General features: G+C 38.3%; 1 protein-coding gene across 5 annotated transcripts in view; it reads left to right on the forward strand.

Moving 5' to 3' along the window:
* Window positions 1–16134, forward strand: part of Dab2 (Dab, mitogen-responsive phosphoprotein, homolog 2 (Drosophila)) — a 51616-nt gene that overhangs the window by 1223 nt on the left and 34259 nt on the right. The gene's annotated exons all lie outside the window — the stretch shown is intronic.

Below are 16134 nucleotides of genomic sequence, written 5' to 3' on the forward strand. Positions count from 1 at the left end.
CTCTCTCTCTCTCTCTCTCTCTCTCTCTGTGTGTGTGTGTGTGTTTGGAAGGAAAAGATCTGCTCTATGAAATGCGAAGAGCAGGAACAAGCCTCCAGACACATGGAAAGACTTAAAAATTATGGAGGGGCGACTTCATGAATAGTAAATGTTGCTGTTGCTCTATAAAGTGACTTAATGAAAGAATTTCTGGCCCCAATCAGGCAAAGTAGGAGAGTGGGGGAGAAGGAGGCAAGACAACTCAAACTGAAATAATGGCCCGAGAATGAAGGCAGCTACAAAAACAAACAAAAAAACAATGTCGTGGAGATGTCTGACATGATAAGGCTCCTGGAATGGCTTTGATGGGGTATATAATTTATCTTGCTTCCAGTCTTGAGGTGGGCTCCCCACATAGAAGGGTCTACTGGCAGTTGGAGAAGGAGGAAGGGGCTGGGGGAGCCCCCCCCCCCGCAGCTACCAATGGCTTGTCCTCATGCCCCCTTTCTTCCCCTTGATTAGGCTGCCCTTCTCTGACCCGATGCCCACTCACCCCAGCTTCCCTCTCTCCCCTCAGTGAAGGGAAATAAGCCTCAACAATGTTGTGAGTTCATTGTCTTGAGAATACGGGCTTTCCTTAAATATCTGCAGAAAGACCTTTTTGGTAAAGTACTGGGTATCTGAAAAAAAGAAACACTGCATTTCATGAACCTTGGAGAATATAACGTCTCCAGGAGAAAGCACAAAGAAGGTCTCATGGTCTTTTCCAAAGCATATTGCAGGAGCAGATTCCAGATTCTTAGTTTCTTCCTAAGGCCAACTGGATTCTTTCCTTCTGTATTTGCTGAATAACTTTCTCCTTTTCCTCCTACTCCGAGCCCTGTCCGTTCATACCAATCACTGCCCTAGAAACTGGTTATTCTTAAACTACACTGCAGAAAAGTGGAAAAATGCCTTCTACCTTTGAGCTCTAGTATGTATTCATTTGCCATTGTGTGATGATTCTGTGTAGTGCGGAGCACACACAATTGATCTTTACCTGAGGAGATGAGCGAGGTGAAGGAAGGAAGACAATATTCATTAAAAGCCATTCCTGATACGTGAAGGACAAAATCCGGAGTTTGCATTTCTACCACAGACTTTATGAGTTTAGAATTTAACCTAAAGTCCAAATTCCTGTTCATTAAGCCTATTTGGTGTCTTGCTGCAAAGGTTGGAGGGATTTCAGTCCTCTTATTAGAGGGGAAGAGTTTTGCTTTTAAGGCTCTTGGTTGGTATGACAATGGTGTAGGGCCTCTGGAAGTTGCTGACTGGATGGATGGTCAGGGTGATATTTCTTGGCCTGCTTACTCATGCCTGAATTATCTGAGAATTAAGAGAGCTGGGGAATGTATGATTTGCTGAGTAGCTCATGGCCAGTAGGAGTCTTTGTAGAGAAATAGATAATTAATATATTGCTATTTCATTGCTTATCTATTCTTGTATTTCTGTAGGCTCAAGTGTGCAACTAACTATACTTTGATCTGGTTGGGTTTTTTGTTTGTTTGTTTTTCGTGGGGGTTTTATGGGTTTTGTTTTTGTTTTTTGGTCATGGGGCTTAAACTCTGGGCCTGGGCGCTGTCCCTCAGCTATTCAGCTCAAGGCGAATGTTCTACCACTTCTGGTTTTCTGGTGGTTCATTGGCTATAAGAGTCTCACAGACTTTGCTGCCCGGGCTGGCTTTGAACCAAGATCCTCAGATCCTAGCCTCAGCTAGGATTACAGGTGTGAGCCACCACACTGGTGACCAGCACCTGGCTAGTTTTGTAAGTGGGGTGTGTGTGTGTATGTGTGTGTGTGTGTGTTTGTTTCCTTTCATTCTTTCAACTGGGGGCTTTAATTATTAGTATTCTTAAAGACAAAGCTAAGATGCTCAAATATGTGGGACAACTACTTCCTGAACACTGAGTTCTCCAGGTGTTTAAGTTGTCCTAAGGCTAGCCAGAACTTATATCTCCCTAGCTAGAAGGAGAGTTTGCAAAGTGACTGGCCAGGGAGGTTTAGGAACTGACTAAACACAAAAACTTTCTATCCCTCAGACAGAAATGGAACCAGAATCAGATTGGCAGTATGAAACACCTGAATAACACAATGTGGTATTTTAAAATTCTTACTAGTGTGGCTGTGTAATTTTAAAGTTGAAGCAGCGCCACTAAATGTTACAGAGGTTAGAGTTACACTAAGATGGACTAGCTTTGACATATCCTAAGTGTATTTGAGACTTCTAAGTCATAGTATCCTCACAGATTAATCATGTGACTATGAAGGAAAGTAGGCTATCATGTTTTATTTGGGAGGTAAAACCCAGACAAATGGCTGAGCGAAGAACTAATAATACTGGGTTGTAGACACGAAGGGCTAGCTTTCACAGTGTAACCACTTAGCACAATTGATTAGTGACTGAAGGCCTGAGTTTTGAAGTCTCATTCCAAATATGATCTCCACAACTTCTCTAATCTGAAGAACAATAGTGCCTATTCCTGGATTGTTGGGAAGATAAGATAATCTATTGATTTAGAATACCTTGGTTAATAGATGTTAGGTTATTTGTTTTGGCCCCCTGACCAACTAAACTGTACATTGCTATGAGTACTGAAAGCAAATGGAGAATTTCTTCATCAAAATAGGATACCACCTACCTACCTACCTGAAAAAAATGTTAATCTTTCAAGCACTTAATATTCACAAAGTCAGAATGTTAGCTTGTGTTCACGCTAGAACAGACAGAGAGTTACTCTCTGTTCTCAGCCTGCTGTTTGGTTTGGTCAAAATGACCTCTTGTCTTGTTTAAGTCTTCCCCACACCCTCTCAGACTCCCTACAGAGAAGGAGCAATCCTTCCACTGAAGTCAGCAGTCTAGCCAAGGAAGTGGGAAGGGAGGGACCACCCGGACTAAACTGAGAAACTAGACTAGAATTGAACATTTTTCCCAGGACGTGCAGGGCCTCATCCTATCCTTGCCCACATAGCTGGGCAGGTTGCCATGGTTACTCCCCCTTCCTCATCCTTCTCCAACCCTGGAAGGAAGCTTGCCTCTAGACCAAGCAGAATCGGAACAGATTGCTTCCTGGTTAAAAAATGGAAATGACTAAATGAAGTAGAATCTCCTTTCTACTTGCATTACCCTCTTCCTATCCCTCAAACTTATTTGAAGCCCAGGACTTTGTCCCCTTTGCTAATTCTTACGCTATCTAGATAGCAAAACATGGAGGCTTACACAGTTTCGAAGAGAAATTATTGCCTCAATATAGAAGCCACCTGGCAATTTCTGTCTGCTATCATGACTGACACAAGCTATCTGGGGAAAAGTAACCTTTAGCTGATGTCAGCTGGTAAGAATTCTGAGTAATGGGGAAGTGGAACTGAATGTTACCAGGAAGCAAGAATGGATGACGAATGTCATGAATGGAGAGAGTAAGGTAGGAAGCAGTAATTCTAGAAATCGGAACCTGAAATACTGTCCAAGAACTCAGCACTAGGCTACCTAACTACCATGAATGAAGGCACTGGGTTCAATCCTCAACACTATCAAAAGTAAAATACTAACTAAATAAAAAAAATACAGCTAAACTTAGAATACATTTGGGTAGTGGAAATGTTTTTAACATTCTCTTGATAAAATGTGCCTCTATTTTTTGCTCAGCAATCTGATTTAGTGTTACTTTGGCATTGGCTTGGGTCCTCATGTGACAGATTTTATGTGGCTTAGACTATACATAAATTCACTTGTAGCAAATTAACTCTCAATCTCTCAAGATTGGACACTTAGCTCAGTGTGTGTTTCATAGATAAAACATTTCTAAGGCCGTGGTTCTTAAGAGTGTGGTCCCCATGCCATCTCTACTGAACCGAACTCAGAAGAAGGCTCGGCCAGCTGTATTTCAACAAGCTCTCATGTGACCTAAAAGCAACTTCTATAAATCACTTTTATGATTCAGTTGTTCAGTGGAAAGTGTAAGAAAATATTTGAAATAATGCTTTAAACTAGTCATGGAAATAATGAAGCAAAAGCATTTAAACACCATGGGTGAATCTTAGGATATAGAAAGATGAAAAAGTACAGTTATCTAACTTGGTCATTTTCCCCAATATCTCAATTTTTGCCTTCTTAATCCAAAGAATACCAATATATGCCTTTGTTTTGTCTTATCACTCCACTTCTAAATCTTTTGTCCTCTGCTCAAGTTTTTAAAGAGTATAATTAATCTCAATTTATTAGGAGACTGTCTTAGTTATTTTTTTTAAACTCCAGTAAACCTACCCTTTTTTCTAACTCCAGTAAACCACTACCCTTGAACCAGATGGTTTTCTCTAACCCATAAAATATTTTGTTTTGTTTTTCATGCTCTGTCCAGAATACAGATGAAGGCCCCCCATAAATGAGTCTATTGCACTTAATTTTTATGGAGCCTTATGTTTGACTTGACTTTAAATAACAGGAAAGAGAAAAAAAAACATTTCTTAGTGCTAATATGATTAGCTGTAAGTGGTAGAGCTAGGATTCAAGCTTCAAACTTTACAAATGGAATCCCCATGTTTATCTGAATAATAAGTATCATGCCACATTTGCAGTGAGGAAAAAAATCATAGAAGAAACCAATGAAGCAATGTCCAGAAAGTCTAACCATCAGCAGACCTTCACTGGAATTACAGCTCTCCCATTTCTCAGAAATGCTACTCAGAGTTTCTGGCCCTTAAGTCCCACACCCACCTTGCAAAACCATCCTAAGAATGACTAGTCCTACACAGAGACTGATGTTTGGCCGGGATCGTACTTCAGACTGAAAAATACAAGGGTGTGATCCTTCGGTAGCAAATTGGAGCTCTGGTTTTGAGGAGATAGGTTAGTGGTTAAGACCTTGGGTTCTGAACTACAAATGACATGTCCACAAGCCAGCTTTGCTGTACAAGAGAAGAAGTATAATTTTGAGTTTCATTTTTTTCCATCAGTAAAATGAGTTGCCTTGAAGGTAAAAAGAGAAGGGAAAACAAAAACAAGATTCCTTAGAGCAACTGGGGCACTTACTAAGGTGATATTAGAAAATGTTCTCATTTTTTGTTGTTGTTGTTGTTGTTGTTTTCTTTTTGGTTGATCATAGGCCTTGAACTCTGGGCCTGGGGACTATCCCTCAGCTCTTCAGCTCAAAACAAGTGCCCTACCACTTGAGTCACAGAGCCACTTCTGTTTCCTGAATGGTTTATTGTAGATAAGAGTCTCATGGAGTTTTCTGCCCCGACTTGCTTTCAACAGCGATCTTCAGAACTCAGCCTCCTGAGTAGCTAGGATTACAGGCGTGAGCCCTCAATGCCCGGCTCCTTGATGAGTTTTAGACAAGCTAATTTGTAGAGAATTTACACTGAAAATTTGACCACTTTGCCTTAAAGTCATGAAACTATTGAATGTGAGTTCCAATAGAATACTGCAGTACTTCATTCATAAATGAGTAGAAATGAACATTAACTTTTAAATTACCACTGTAATATAGGCAAGAAATTAAATCTACTTAACAGTCTAGAGTTAATCCATACCCTCTAAACTGGAAATTGAAAAATAATCCTTTCCTTTCCTTGCTCCAGACTGGACTCAACAAACCTTCCTTCCTTCCTTGCTTCCTAACTTCCTTCCTTCCTTGCTTCCTAACTTCCTTCCTTCCTTTCTTTCTCTTCTTTCCTTCTCTTCCTTCCCTTCCTTCTCTTCCTTCCCTTCCTTGCCTTCCTTCTTCCTCTGCCTTCACCTCCTCCCCCCCTCCCCCTTCCTACTCCTTCTCCTTCTCTTCTTCCTTAATTTTTGAGAGAGGGACTCAGCATGTAGCCCAAGCTGGAACTTTGCAGCATCCAAGTGCTGGGATTGCAAATGCATACCAATGCATTCAGCTTTCATTTCTCATATTTTTAAATGTTTGATTAGGACTAAGTTCTGTTCTGATTGCTTGTGATATGTAATTTATAGGCTAAAGTACATTTTATTTTATGCTTTTTAAGTAGTTTTACAAAGGGGGTTCAACAAAATCAGTTTATAAATACAACTCATCTTGGTAGTGCAGTTTTTTACTTTGTAATTTTGATTAACCTTTAGTGCAATAGAAATAAGCCAAGTGTGTTTGAATATATACCAGATGGTTGGCGTAGTTGTATGAATAACATTGAACCAGGTGGGTTTTTGGCTGCAGTGTTAAGCCATACAGTTGTTCTGCAAGCCAGAAGATCAGAAATCACAATGATTATACATAGTAGGTGCTCCAATGTTTATGCTTTAAGGAAAGTTATGGTTGTACTTTAATTATATCAGCACTGGATCCTATTGCTGTTAATTGTTTTATTTTTTATTGTTGCTGTTGTTATATTTCCTTAAATTATTTATTCCCCCTTGTCCTCTAAAATTGGATTTGGTTCTATTTGATCTCACTTTTGAAACAGAAAGCAAATATGTAGCTAATGGGACAGGCTCATCTATCAATAGTTAAGTGATACTGAGGTTCCATTTTCATTTCTACCTGGACCAAGGTTCAATTATAGGTAAGACTCATAAGACATGCTTATAGTTTCAATTTAAACAGCTATTTTAAAAATTTATTTCATGTCCAAGGTACCTTTTACAGTGTATTTGATGTAGAGTTGTTTGCTTAATTGCCTGATAACTTGTTGGCTTGTTTTGAGGAGGGATAGATTTCTGATTTATCTGGCTCTCTGAAGTTCTAAATGATAAAAAAAAAAGGTTGTTATTGAAAATTGGATGCAAATATTGACCTTACAAATGCTGGAGGACATATGTCAAGTGCTGTCTACAAAAAAAGTTATAGAAAAATATAAATGCTTATGTAGCATCTAGTTGTTTGTTTGTTTACTTCTGTGCCAGTTCTGGTGCTTGAACTCAGTGCTTTGTGCTCTTGCTTGTCTTTTTCATTTAAGGCTGGCACTCCATTACTTGAGAGATACCTTCACTTCTGGCTAAGTCTCATAGACGCAGGCTAGTTTCAGACCATAATCTCTAGATCTCAGCCTGCTGAGAAGCTAAGATTATGGGTGTGGGACACCAGCCCCTGGCAGAATTTTATTATAACTAAGGGATAAAGGGTGCTACATAGCTTAAGAGGAAGAGTCATTGGGCTTGGCCTTTAAAGAAAAGATGGAAGTCAGATAAGCAAAGGTCAGTTGAGAAGATGTAGTGTTAGGAAGTAACACAAAGAAATCACATAGGTGAGCAAGTATAGGTTTTGACCAAAGATTGAACTTTGAAAGTTTGGCCAAGTGAGAACACAGGTGGCAGAGAGCTATGAGACCATATTGCATGGAAAGAAGAGATGACTTATACCAACCCATAGATATCAGACTAAGAATTCAGATTTGTAATTGTTAAGCAGACCCCTTCATTTAAGCAGAAAAGTTACATGTTGACTCAGAGGAGTTAACCTAGCTATGAGGATGCATGAATTCCAGTGGAGACTGATTAGCAACTAAAAAAGTATATTCCATTAAAAGATAACAAAGTAAAAGTTATTTAAATCTAATTAATGAGCAAAAGAATATTCATCTTTGTTGTTTCATTGCTTTTTTGTTTTGTTTTGTTTTTCACACAAGATTCAATATGTAGCCAAGGCTAGTCTCGAACCTTCTTGCCTCAGTCTCCTGAGCGTCAGGATTGCAGGCATGCTCCACCCAACTTCGTTGTGTGTTGCTCAGTGTTTTAAAGCACACTGCTCTTTACCAGACTGTGTAGGCCCTTAGAAAAGCAGACAAATTATTCTCTACCCCCAAAAGCTTTGCTGAATTGAGAGGAGAATTTTACATGAGGCAAGTGATAAGTTACAGCCAGTGTGGAAAAAATAATATGGCTCATAAGGGATCAGTAGAAATCTCCCTGAGACTACACATCTTGTGTGAGCTTTAAATGACACATAAGTAAGTGAAGAAAGTCAGTGTTAACAGGGAAGGAAGACACTAACAGAAGCCTGGTATATTCTTGTCTGTATTCAGGGAAAAGAGAAGGGAATAATCTATCTGTATAGCACAGGTGGCTCTGCATTTGTACAATCTGTAGCCTGTTTGGAAAGGCCTCTAAATTTCAAAGTGTGCATAGTAGACTCAACAGTGATACCTGCTTAATACAGTATTAGGAAAATTTGACCCACAGGGCACAAAATTTAGGAGCAGTCAGACTTTCTTACAGCTTTTATTCTTATAAGAATCCTTTTGAAAGCCTGGAAGAAAATGCATCCTATAAAGTTTATACCTTTTCAACCTGAGGTGTTTCAAGTTTAATAAGGAGTATCTGTGCTGTGTGTGTACAAAAGGTAAAAATAGACTGCAGTGTGAGTCAGATGGGCAGTGAAGGACTATGCATATGATACAAGGTGGTACAGCTTATTGGAGAGGGGGAATTTGGCGTGGTATTTGTCCTACTTAGGCAAAGTTGGGGAGCTTTGTTGAAACTCTTTATAAAGAAATGTGTTGTAGGGATGAAGGGAAACATGTAAATAGAGGGTCATTATGAAACATGGTCCAGCAGGGCTTGTTAGATGGAGCAGACATGTAAATAATCTATAGCAAAGTAGCAAAGTCTTAGATTCATGGTGAGCTATACAGCCTATACTATCATAGCCCTCTTAAACAAAACAATGCACAAAATAAATTCCAAAGTCCATTCCCAGTTAGTGAACAGCAATGCAAACACCCAGCTTTCTAGACAAGGACTCTTTTCTACAGCAATAATGGATGTAACTATGTTGTATTTTAGAATCTGGATTCTTACACTTCATGCATACAGCCAGGACTTATGAAAACTTACCAAGATCACTTCCTTGATAAAAGTGACATAACTAAGTGTGATTTTATATTCCCTTGCTAATTCTCTCAGAATGAGGTAGCACATTTGAACCCATACCAGCAGTGGGAAGCCCTGATTACATTTTCATAATATTGTTTCATTTAAATCTGATGTTTAGTAGTTGGATCTCCTCGGAAAGTGACTCTTGTATTCTTAGAAAATAGGGTGGTTAAGAACATGGTTGGTTTCAGCAATACACATTTGCATCACCTCCCGATTATTTGCGCTTCTGTAGGTGACAACACTGAACGTTAAATGAGCATAGGATTTCTTCTTTGTGTTAATGGAGATGGTGATGGCTCAGAACTTGGGCTTTTCACATAACTTTGCAAGTGATAATCTCTAATGACCTGTATATCACACAATTATCTCCTTCCTCAGGTGTTGTCAGAAAGGTGTACTTCCTGCAGCAAAATGGCTACAGGACACTCAGCAAACAGGAAATGCAAATATCCCCCACCTGATGCTTCAACCTATAATTTGTAAACTGTTAAAGGATAGTAAGATGAAAGTGATAGCTTTTCATGGTTGATATCAATAAGAGAGTGATTTGAAATGAATTATTTGAAGGAGTATTTATTTTGTTTTCTCTTACAATGATAGGAAAGAAGCTTTCTATCCAAATTAGAAACATTTCCTTCAAAATGCTTAGCATCAGTTATAATTATTACTTGGTTGTTCTTTCTTCCTGTCTATACTTGAGAGTATTTCTACCCACTGAGAACAGAGATCATGCCTGCCTTGATGCCAAATATAAGCGCAATAGAGTGCTTTGAACGTAGTAGGCATTTGAAAACAATAACCAGATGGCAAGATAAATGAGTAACTTAAGCCACTTTCACTTACAAAGTTAACCATAATTTATTATAGAGTGAACAAAATGGAAAGCCTTTGCTTGTCTTATCATCTTTTGGTGTAAGTAAAAACAGTTCCAAGCCCTCTTTTTGAAAAAAAAAGTTAAGTTAATTAATAATGAACAATATTCATGTGCTGTTCTAGTTTATATCTGCTCAGGGCCTGAGAATGGCAGACAGCTGTTACTGAAATTCTCCAGATGGTGTGGTCTTTCCAAGTTACGGTTTAACTTCTAGCAATGGAAGACTCATTTTCACCCATATGTCTATCAGACTTGGTGGATGCAAGCACCTGGCTAATACAATTGCAAGGAAAAGTTTTCAAGCTGATATTTGATCCAAAGATCACACTTTAGTCTTTTGTTTCTGCTTTTAAAACATACCCACCACAAGATTGTTGATTAAATAACCAGTTCAGTAGAGATAATAGATAAAACTTTTGGCTCAGGGCTGAATGGGTAATTGCTTTGACTTCACACAGTTTCTTCCCAAATCAAAGAAACTTGATTTTTTTTAAAGTCAAGTACAGCTGTATTGTGGGCTAAGATGTAATGTCTGTTAGGTTCTTTAAACAGCTGAGATTCGATTGCTAACCCTTTACTGTTTGCACAGTCTCTACTGTGTCCAAGAATCCCAGGCTATAAACCAATAATTCATACCTTGATCAGCGACAAAATCCTATCATCAGAGTGTTGTTTTTTCATGTCATCCTTTGATTTATCAATTATTGTTGAATTTTGAATTTATTGGGCGCTTTCCCCAACAACTTGGGACAGGTAAGTACCAGTTAATGATGTTTGAGCTGGCCATGGCAGCAGCTGGAGGTGTGCAGGGTTCTCTTCTCTTGCAGATGTCTGTATGTTCTATCTGTAGATTTTCTTGGCTTTGGAGTTCCACTGAATGTTACTGGACCTTAAAATATAGACAACAACCTATTGATTTTTCTTTCCCCTATTGGATGCTAAGGGACAAACCTAGGGTCTCAGCGTGCTAATATGCCAGGCAAGTTCTCTGCCACAGAGCAGTATCTCCAACACTGCCTACATTTTAAACATTGAGGCCTCACAAATTATCATGTATCTGAGGAATTTCGTAATGAAAATTAAGGCATGGACTGGGAAGGTAGCTAGTGGTAGAGTGCTTGCCTTGCATGCATGAGGCTGTGGGTTTGGTTCTTCAGCACCACATAAGCAGAAAAAGCCAGAAGAGGTGCTATGGCTCAAGTGGTAGAGCATTAACCTTGAGCTGAAGAGCGGAGGGACAGTGCCCAGGCCCAGAGTTCAGGCCCCATGACCAGCCAAAAATAAATAAATAAATAAAATTAAATTAAATAAAGGCATATGCCATCTTAATATCACTTACTCAAACTCTACTTATTCTATCATACTGTATTTCACATCTGCAACTGTCTTCAGCAGCCTTTCCTAGCACTGATCGATTCAGACTTCCAATAGTTATATGAAAAATATGTGAGAAATTGCGAAATGCTGTAATTCGATTTACAAAAAACCAAAAGGGTGTGACACTATTTTACTCAGCTCCCTTTAACAAAAGATCTTCCTTTTTTTTTTATTTTTTGAGGCAAGTGTGCTTCCAAATACAATTTCATTTATAAGATGTTTTTAATGCTGATATTAGAAGTACTTCTTCTTAGGAGAAATAGATCTTAGAATAAAGGATGCAAGATGCAGTGACCTTTGAATATCTTTAAAAGCCACTTGTAGGATGTGCTTTATTTGAAGTTTGAGGGTCACTGAGCACCACAGCTTGTCATGAAGAGATAACCTTGAATGTGACATTTCATATCGTTAGACCTTAACCTTTTTATTAAAAGACTTTTTGTTTTCCAGAAGATAAGCCAAGTATTTAAATAAAAGAAACTAGTGGCATTGATTCACTCCAAGGGACAGTCTATGCAGCTGTCATACTACAAAGCTATTTCACTCTTTGATGCATCTCTATACTCATATTTGTCACTACTCCAGCCTCCACATTACCACTCCAAACCTCTCTGTCTCTCTGCTACAGTCTAGACAAAGCATGGTGCTGTAACTCCCCCCCCCCCACAATCCCCTGCAATCCAGCTTGACCCACCTTTCAAGTTTCCTCTGGCATCACCCAACACTAGCCCAGTATACAAGCTAAGCTGACATGAATACCCTTTGCACATTGCTATGAAATCCTCTTTCCCAAGTGGATTTTCTGGCTAATGCAAATTGCACCTATTTTTGAAGAACAAGCTTCATTAATTTCCTTTGTCTATGCTGTTTTAAAGCAAATAAGTTGCACCATTGGCATCAGACCATGTGACTTTCAGAAAGTTATTTTCCTTCTGCTCTTTTGGCTTCTTCTCCAACCAAAGAGAAATGGTAATACCTTCCCCCAAAGATTTAATTGAGAGACTTCCTGGTATATAATACACATTCAATAAATTTCACTTCTAAAAATAAAGTATTCAAAATGAGGGAAGATAAAAGAAGGGCTGACATGGACCAAGATGCATAACCTGACTTATGGAATTGTAACCTCTTTGTACAACTACTTAATCTTAAACGTTTAGAAAGTATATAATTCAGCTTGATAAGAAATGTACTCATTATCTTGCCCATGTAATTGTAACCCCTCTGTACAGTATTTTCACAATTAAAAAAAAAAGAAAGTATACAATTCATTTTGCATTTCTAAAGAACCCATTCAAACTACCCCCAACCCTACTTCCTGCTCTTCCACCTTACCTATCTCTGCTAACTGTGTCTCTTTTCTGAAAGCCTGTCAACCTTTAGGCTGACAGATTTTGTCCAGACTGTAACACTGTAAGGGAAAAGAGCTTTATTGTGTTTATAGATGGATCCCAACCTATGGAAGAATTGGTGCACAGTAGGGATATAGATTCATTATATTAATTAATTTGCTGGCACACCTCACCAACTTTCAGGGTGAAGCTTATTTCCAGTCTCTAATTGTAAAAACTTGGAGAATGGTTCCAGCTTCCACATACTTGAAATTGCGTTTGAAGGCCTTTAGGGTTTTTTTTTTTTCCTAATACTCATAGCCTGAGAGTAGAATCTGATGGTCATCTTGGATGGTAAGCTGTTGACTTAGCATTTGCCTATTGAGGCAGGCTAGGCACAGTGTGAGGTAGATAACATATTCAGAAGAAGAATCGAGAGAATCAAAATCAAGAATTGAAATTCCTTTTTACTCAAGAGAATTTCTTATTTGGAGGGTTCAGGGGTAAAATGGAATTTAGGGTAAGGACCTTGAACACTGTGGAGACTAAAAAAATTTTACTTGTACCCATGTCTAATAGTTAATCTTAAATGTAAAACTTTGCTTATTTTAGAGGGACGAAGCAGAGCGTTGGTGTAATTTGTTTGTTTATTGTTGATTTTTTTTTACTGTTTTCCTTGAAGCAACTAATTGTTTACATGCTTCTACAGTATGTCAGTTGAGTTCTTGCTAGTTAACAAAACATTGCAACTACACATATTTCCTTTTCCTTTTTTTTTTTTTGCCAGTCCTGGGGCTTGAACTCAGGGCCTGGGCACTGTCCCTGAGCAGCTTTTGCTCAAGGCTAGTGCTCTACCACTTGAGCTACAGAACCAGTTCCTGCCTTTTCTGTTGATGTTGTACTGCAGAACAGAACCCCGGGCTTCATGCCCACTAGGCAAGCACTCTACCACTAAGCCACATCCCCAGCCCCAACTACAAACGTTTTCTAATTTCACATTTTGCTGCACTGTAAGATTTCCATGGCGTGTAGAAGAGCTGGGTCAATATCTTCTGAGGATTTGCCTTAACCTCTTTGCCTGCAATTTTGAGTCATTTTAATAAAGATTGGATTAAGGATTTAATAATCTCTTTCAAAGAGGACTTGTCTTTGCTTATAGCTATAGAGTTCAGCTAAGGAAACAAATAACATAATTGCATTGTTTGATCCTAAAAATGCTACATAATAGGAAAAATAAATAAATACTACTGTGGGTGAATCTGCCTAATGCTTCAAGACAAATTCAAGTCACTCTTATTTAATGAGTTTAGTAGGGATCCTAAGAGAGCTACAGACTGAGCTACGTCTAATCTAATCACCTACGTCTATCCCATGTTGCAGTATTGACGTGTCATTTGTTTAGCAGGTGTAGAATCTTGCAAAGATCATTCATAGTTCAGAGGACAAAGAAGCCTGCTCTGAAAGAACAGAAAATTGAATGAAACATCTTGCTTAAATATTACATTTTTATGAACCATGGAAACTTCCTTTATAGTGACTCATAGATGTTGACATTCCTGTGTATTCTAACCAGAAGATTTTTGTGCAGTTCAATATAAATAGGAAAATCTCATAAAGGGCCAAAAAGTCTCATCTGAAACCTAGCCAAGTGACATTCAATAAGAAACCATCCCTGCCAGTTCTCTTCCTGTTAAAACAGGATTATGGAATGTCAATGCCATGGTAAGTCCTTGCTTAACCACATACAAGGCTAATGAAACTCAACTAGAATAGTTTTTATTCAGCACATTCATGCCATTTTCTTGCTCTAGGAAGATGTCCCATTGCTGAGTGAGATTTTTGTTTGTTTGTTTAACTAATTGTTTGCCCTTAAGTCAGTCCTTGACAATTGAAGTGACTTGTGTGGCTCCAAGTGATAAGCAGATTTGGAAATAATAATTAAGTATAAAGAACAAATACTCAGCCCAGTTTCTAGCCAATATTTGAATAACCACGACAGAATATTACTCATAAAGATTACTTTTAGCTCAACTGTTAGGCAATACAGTAATATCACTATTAACATCCATCAGACTCACTTGGCAAGAAAGCAGTAGAAGTTACCCAATAGTAGATTCACTCTAAAACTATGTGAAGCTGAAGATTATTTTGAGTAATGCATTTTTAAAAACAGCATGTAAGTTCAGTAAATGTGTCTTGATAGTTTAGAAAACCGGGAAGAGTAAACTCTCCTGGTATATAAATTTTGCATTTAAAATAAGTTAAGCCCTTTGGCAACTGGCAGTTCATTGAAGCCATGTATGGTTAATGAAGGGTCTTTAAAAATATCCAAACTAAGTTATCAAGCTCACAGTATAAGGTGTATGCAAAAATACTATATTGCATGTTAATACAAATTTAAGGTATGAATTGCTTCAATCTTGTAGAACACTGTCTAGATTTACAATGAAAGAAATATATGTTGGATAAGAAAGGAAAGAGACGGGCACTGGTGGCTCATGCCTGTAATCCTAGCTACTCAGGAGTCTGAGATCTGAGGATCGCGGTTCAAAGCCAGCCTGGGCAGGAGAGACCGTGAGACTCCTATCTCCAATAAACCACCAGAAAACCGGAAGTGGCTCTGTAGCTCAAGTGGTAGAGTGCTCGCCTTGAGCTGAAGAGCTGAGGGACAGGGCCCAGGCCCAGAGTTCAAGCCCACGACTGACAAAAAAAAAAAGAAAGAAAGGAAAGAAAACTAGTATTTTTCTGGGATTCTTAAAGGCATTATTTAATGTTATCTGAGGTGTTTATCTTTAAAAAAGAATAACTATAATTAATATTGCAGAACTTGAGCTTTTGAAAAATGGTGTCCATAACCAGGATAGTTTCTATGAATCTATCTTATTTTTATTTGCATACATGTATTGTACAAAGGAATTCACTATGGCATTTCCTTACATACATGTATTGTGCTTCAATCAAATGTACCTATACTATTCTTTCTTAGTTCTTTTCTCTCCAGTTCTCATTTTTAATGGTTTTATTGTGTACTTTTATATATATGAAATAATATATATACAGCAATCATATATATATATATATATATATATATGAATTTTTAAAATCCAGAAACAAAGTGTTAACATTTTTACACATTAAGGTAATCTGTCAGGTCTTTTCTTGAGTTCTGAGAGCAGTACAACCACAAAAGACAAAAGAAGAGCAGTCAACCGTGCGTGCGTGCGTGCTTGTGTGCGTGTACGTGTGTGTGTGTGTGTGTGTGTGTGTGTGATTCCCTCCCCTCTCCCCCCCAAGAATTCTTAATTCTTTGAAACACTGCCCCCTGTTTTCCTCTTACTTGGAGAGGTCACTTTAAGGAACTGTCAGAAGTATAATGGAGATTGGCTTCCTGAAAGATTTTGCTTTTGTAGATTAGCAACATTCTGTAATATTTGGTATCACACAGGAATGGTCCTGTCCTAAAATCTCTCTTCACACACAGAGGACCTTGAAAAACTTTTTCGAACTTCGTGATTGGGCATTTCTGCCAACTCTGTTCCTCTTGTGCTCACTCTGCAGTAGCTTCTTGGAGATTTGTATAGTTTTTAGTGACTGTAAGCAAAATTGCAGGGTAAGTAAGCTAGTCATTTCAGAACTGTTTTTGGATTTTGTGTTGTAAATTTTCAAAATTGAGGTAATATTAATATCTCAAGTTGCTTGGTAAGTTT

The sequence above is a fragment of the Dipodomys ordii genome, unplaced genomic scaffold (genome assembly GCF_000151885.1).
Source record: "Dipodomys ordii isolate 6190 unplaced genomic scaffold, Dord_2.0 Scaffold41, whole genome shotgun sequence".
In the NCBI taxonomy this organism is placed as follows: Eukaryota; Metazoa; Chordata; class Mammalia; order Rodentia; family Heteromyidae; genus Dipodomys; species Dipodomys ordii.